At 40.8% G+C, this 6011-nt stretch overlaps 1 pseudogene; it reads right to left on the reverse strand.

The window, feature by feature from the left end:
• Positions 1–4822, reverse strand: part of LOC115831561 — a 34396-nt pseudogene extending 29574 nt beyond the window's left edge.
• Between the last annotated feature and the right edge of the window lie 1189 nt (positions 4823–6011).

Below are 6011 nucleotides of genomic sequence, written 5' to 3' on the forward strand. Positions count from 1 at the left end.
AGAAGAATTTTCCCTTCATCCTGGCTGTTTAGGCCACATGCTGTAGACAATTTCTACAGGCAGCCCATTTGAAATTCACACAAGGAATAAGCCTCTTCGCTCTCTTTTCCTTTCAGAAAGGCAGATATTTACTGAATAAGCCAGCTGGCTCCACCAACCCTCACTCTACTAACCTTGATGGCACCACAAAATGAAATTCACAGAACAAGCCAGTTCATGTGACCAGCAAGTTCAGAAGATGGCAGGACGGGTCTGACATGAAGCATAGTTACACATTCACCTCATTCCAGTGCTGCTTTCAAAAGTTCTCAGACAGGAGGCTTCCCAAGGGTTGTGAGTCCAATTTTCCACTTTGACACATTAAAAATTATCATGAGTGATACTGAAAATTATTCCACAGATAGTTTTGGGTTGTATGCCAGAGTAATTTCCTATGCATTAAACAAAATTTCTCTTATAGCATTGAAAGGCCTATATTTTTCCTGTGGGGAAAAAAAGACATAAATTATTCCTCTCAGCCCTGGCTGGATGGAACTTGTACTACTGACAGTGCAACCCCAGTTAACTCAATTCACGAAAAGAGCACCATTTCATTTTTACCAGCATATTTCAGAAAATGGTGGTAAAAATGAAATGGTGCTGTTTTCATGAAGCCTAGAGTAATTCAAAAGCTATTAGACCCTAAACACCAAAGTTGCATCTATAAACAGAGACATTAAAAGCCTAAAAAAAAGGCCATCTTGAGAGGATGTATGCCCTAATAGGCTAGGAATGTGTATAAGCTTCCCAGATAATTCAGCCACTATTATGAGGACATAAAAAAGAGTGGAGATAAAATAGCCAGTCTTCATAAAGGCTCACACCCTGAGAGAGGCATATGTTGTGCTTCAGCTGATCAGTGGGGGTTTGAGAAGCACGCGAAAGCGGGTGGTGCTTACACGTTACTGAATTGCTGGTAGAATATTGCTGGGACCCAGACTGGGCAACATAGCAAGACCCATCTCTACCAAAAACACAAAAAATTATCTAGGCATGGTGGTGCGCACCTGTGGTCTCAGCTACTCGGAAGGATCGGGAGGCGGGAGGATCACCTGGGGTTGGGAGGTTGAGGCTGCAGTGAGCCAAGAGCACACCACTACACTCCAGCCTGGGTAACAGAGTGAGACCCTGTCTCAAAAAAAAAGAATATTGCTGCGGTTTATCTCCTTCCCATCAAGCCCACTTTTAAGAGCAAATAACTTACCTTGCTAAGAATTAAGGCAAAGTGGCCAGGCGCAGTGGCTCATGCCTATAATCCCAGCACTTTGGGAGGCTCAGGCGGGCAGATCACGAGGTCAAGAGATCAAGACCATCCTGGCAAACACGGCAAAACCCGTCTCTACTAAAAATACAAAAATTAGCTGGATGTGGTGGTGCGCACCTGTATTCCCAGCTACTCAGGAGACTGAGGCAGGAGAATCACATGAACCCAGGAGACAGAGGTTGCAGTGGGCCGAGATCATGCCACTATACTCCAGCCTGGTGACAGAGTGAGACTCCATCTCAAAAAAAAAAAAAAGGAAGAAGGCAAATAATATGAATATATGAAACACATAAATGAAAATAGAGTTCAGGTGGGAATTGAGGCTGGGCAAGGTGGCTCTTGCCCGTAATCCCAACACTTTGGGAGGCCAAAGCAGGTGGACCACTTGAGGTCAGGAGTTTGAGACCAGCCTGGGCAACATGGTGGAACCCTGTCTCTACTAAAAATACAAAAATTAGCCGGGCATGGTGGCGCGCGCCTGTAGTTCCAGCTACTTAGGAGGCTGAGGCAGGAGAATTGCTTGAACTTAGGAGGCGGAGGTTGCAGTGAGCTGAGATCATGCCACTGCACTCCAGCCTGGGCAACAAAGCGAGACCGTGTCTCAAAAAAAAAAAAAAAAAAAAAAAAAAAACAAGAGAACTCGATAAAAGGAAGTGATGAAACTTAGGCAAATTCAAAGATGGAGGCTTGCAGAGTCAGAAACGTCAGCAAGTGAATGAGCACCAGGCCCACTTAAAGCAACTCCCATGGGAAGGGAATTCTTGGAAGAGTCAAAAAGCACTATACAAATTTAGTTAAATTATAAAAGGACTTTTGGAAATTAAAATGAAAGGATTTTCAAATTTAGAAAATCCATCATCAAGCCACAAAGAAAATATATGCTGCACCCTGGATCATGGTCTGGTTGACCAGGCAGATGTAAAGTCTACTCTAAATACAGAGCAGAGGCAGGCATGGTGGCTCACGCCTATAATCCCAGCACTTTTGGGGGCTGAGGCAGGTGGATGGCTCAACCACCAGTTGAGTCTAGCTAAGCCACTTCCACTCCCTGCACCTCCTATTCTTCACCTGCAGAATGAGCTTGCTGGATTCTAACACCCAACTGCTGCTCTCACACTCTAGAATTCTGAGACTCCCAGTTGTCTTTGAGAGATTCCACACTGCCAAGAAAATTATTGCAACTATATGAAACACTGGCTTATCATGACCAGTGTCAGGGAGTCCTGATGTTCACCTGGCCCTGCTCTTCTGCAGTTACCAAGCTTTAAAAAGTTAAAGAATGAATGCATAGGTATACTAGGAAGCAGACCTGTTCTGTGCTTCTCCAGAAATCAGAATTAGAGTGAATGAGTGGAGGCTAGGTGTGGTGGCACACGCCGGTAATCTCAGCACTTTGGGAGGCCGAGGCGGTAGGATCGCTTGAGCCCAGGAGTTCAAGACCAGCCTGGGCAACATGGCAAAAACCCATCTCTACAAAAATACAAAAATTAGCCAGATGTGGTGATCCCTGCTTGTGGTCCTAGATACTCAGGAGACTGAGGTGGGAGGATTGCTTGAGCCTGGGAGGTGGAGGTTGCAGCGAGCAGAGATCATGCCACTGCTTTCCAGCCTGGGAGACAGAGGGAGACCCTGTCTAAAAACAATAAAAGAAGAATGAATGGAAATTATCGGAAAGCAGACTTCAACTCATCATGAGAAAATTTACTTTGAACACTACTGAAAATATCACCAATTATGTACTGCATATTACTTTGGACCTATGACTATGCTAATCACATTTATACATATTTATTCCTCATAACCAACCAATAAATCAGATACTATCCCTATTTTAATATATCAGGAGATGGAGGCTCAGAAAGGTCAATTTACTTGCCCAAAATTACATAGCTAATAAGTGGCAAAACTAGAATTCAATAGTGCTTACAAACTTTAAAAATCTTTGTTCTAGACCACTATGCTATATTGCCTCTATAAAGCCACCCCAAAATATCCAGGATTGATTGGGATTCTTAAATCTGCACATTGATGTTGTTCATTGGCTGTAGAAAATTTCAGCCAATACCCCTTTAAAAAAAAAAAAAAAAAAAAAAAAAAAAAAAAAAAAAAAAAAAAAAAAAAAATCATCACTGATAGAAAATAAATCAAACAAATACCTTAAAGTTAGAATGGCCATCATTAAAAAAGAAGGAAACAACAGGTGCTAGAGAGGATGTGGAGAAATAGGAACACTTTTACACTGTTGGTGGGACTGTAAACTAGTTCAACCATTGTGGAAGTCAGTGTGGCGATTCCTCAGGGATCTAGAACTAGAAATACCATTTGACCCAGCCATCCCATTACTGGGTATATACCCAAAGGACTATAAATCATGCTGCTATAAAGACACATGCACACGTATGTTTATTGCGGCACTATTCACAATAGCAAAGAGTTGGAACCAACCCAAATGTCCAACAACGATAGACTGGATTAAGAAAATGTGGCACATATACACCATGGAATACTATGCAGCCATAAAAAATGATGAGTTCGTGTCCTTTGTAGGGACATGGATGAAACTGGAAAACATCATTCTCAGTAAACTATCGCAAGGACAAAAAATCAAACACCGCATGTTCTCACTCATAGGTGGGAATTGAACAATGAGAACTCATGGACACAAAGACAATGCTTTTGTAAGAACAGCATTAAGAATATAATTAAATGAGAAAAAAAAAAAAAAAAAAAAAAAAAAAAAAAAAAAAAAAAAAAAATAAAAAATAAAATAAAATAAAATAAAAAAAAAATAAAAAAAAAAAAAAAGAGCAAAAAAAAAAATGTTTTTAAAACAAGCTCTGGCAAGTTTTATTAAAGAAAAATTTTGAGGCCAGGCGCGATGGCTCACGCCTGTAATCCCAGCACTTTGGGAGGCCGAGGTGGGTGGATCATGAGGTCAGGAGATTGAGACCATCCTGGCTAACATGATGAAACCCCATCTCTACTAAAAATACAAAAAATTAGCTGGGCACGGTGGCAGGTGCCTGTACTCCCAGCTACTCAGGAGGCAGAGGCAGGAGAATGGCGTGAACCCGGGAGATAGAGCTTTCAGTGAGCCGAGATTGCGCCACTGCGCTCCAGCCTGGGAGACAGAGCGAGACTCCGTCTTAAAAAAAAAAAAAAGAAAAAAAAATTTGCATAGTATACTTCTCACCAGTCTGTTCTGGCATGCTTCTAATAGTATGAGAATCACCTGGATCAATGAGAGCCAGTGGGCATACTCTGTAGTATTTTCCACATGCTGTGCCCAATTCAATATTATTGTCACTGTAGTGATGGACACCAGTCCTGGCCAACATTTCATAGTACTCTGTTTTGGATTTCCTCAAAGCTGGGCAGTTGTTAGAGCAGATGACCAATTTCACTTTGCCTTGTCTGATCAACTTCAGAGTCTGCTTGTACCCCAGCATGTACTTTCTACTTTTCATAACTAGAGTTGATCAACTCCAGTGACTTTTTCATCTTCTTTGTGGCTACCATCTTCCTGCCTAGGTGTGGGATGGCCCCCAACCAAGCGCAGCCACCAAGATGGTGGAAAGTGAGAAAGGCACCCATACCTCTTGAGATACTATCTTTTTCCATCCACTCTTTTCCTTCTTGACTCTGATTAAATGTAAGTTAGACTTTATCACTTTAGCCTCTCTAATTTACTGTATATCTTTTTGTCTCTCTTTGCTGCATCCTAGATTTCTTCTGATTTAACTTCTAGGTCATCAATTCTCTCTTCAGCTGTGTTGAATTGGCCATTGAACCCATCCACTGAGTTTTAAATGTTGGCTATTGTGCTTTTAACCTCTAGAAGTACTATTTAGTTATTTTTGAAATCTAACAGTAGTTTCATCTTTTCAGAGATATCTTTAAGCTAATCTTTACTTTTTTAAACATAATAAATGTATTAGTTTCCTATTACTCCTGTAACAAGTTACTACAAACTTAGTGGCTTAAAACAACACAAATTTATTATCTTAAAGTTCTAGAGGTCAGGATTGAAATCAGTTTCACTGGGCTAAAATCAAGGTATTGAAAGACCTTGCTTTCTTCTGGAGGGTCCAGGGGAGAATCCATTTCCTTTCCTTTTGTAGCTTCCTGAAGCCATGTACATGCCTAGGCTTGTGAGCCCTTCCCCCATTTTCAAAGTCAGAAGTGTAAGATCTTATCTCCTCTCTGACTTTTGCTTACATCCTTACATTTTTTTCTCTCTGATCTTCTTGACTTTCTCTTATAGAACACCTGGGATTACACTGAGCCTACTTGGATAACCCAGAATAATCTCTCCAATCTCAAAATCATTAATTTTATCATATCCACAATGTTCCTTTTACCATATAAAGTAACATTTTCACAGGTTCCAGAGACTAGGATGTGGACATCTTTGAGGAGCCATGATTCAACCCACCACAGTAAGCAGAGTTATTTTATAGTCCATGTCCAATAATTTCAAGATCTAAAAGTGTTCCCAGATTTGTTTTTGTTGTCTGTTTTTCAGATGGTTCTCACACATGTTGCTTGGTTCATTATGTGCTGGGTTAAAAAAGAATGGTGCCCAATAATAATTTACCTAACATTTTTAGTTGTTTTTATTAGGAGTGTTTGGGCTGAAAAATAGCCCACTATAACGAGAAATTAAAATTCAAGTCTTCCAACAATAATGATCGATATGTTGCCCACT

The sequence above is a fragment of the Nomascus leucogenys genome, chromosome 19 (genome assembly GCF_006542625.1).
Source record: "Nomascus leucogenys isolate Asia chromosome 19, Asia_NLE_v1, whole genome shotgun sequence".
NCBI lineage: Eukaryota > Metazoa > Chordata > Mammalia > Primates > Hylobatidae > Nomascus > Nomascus leucogenys.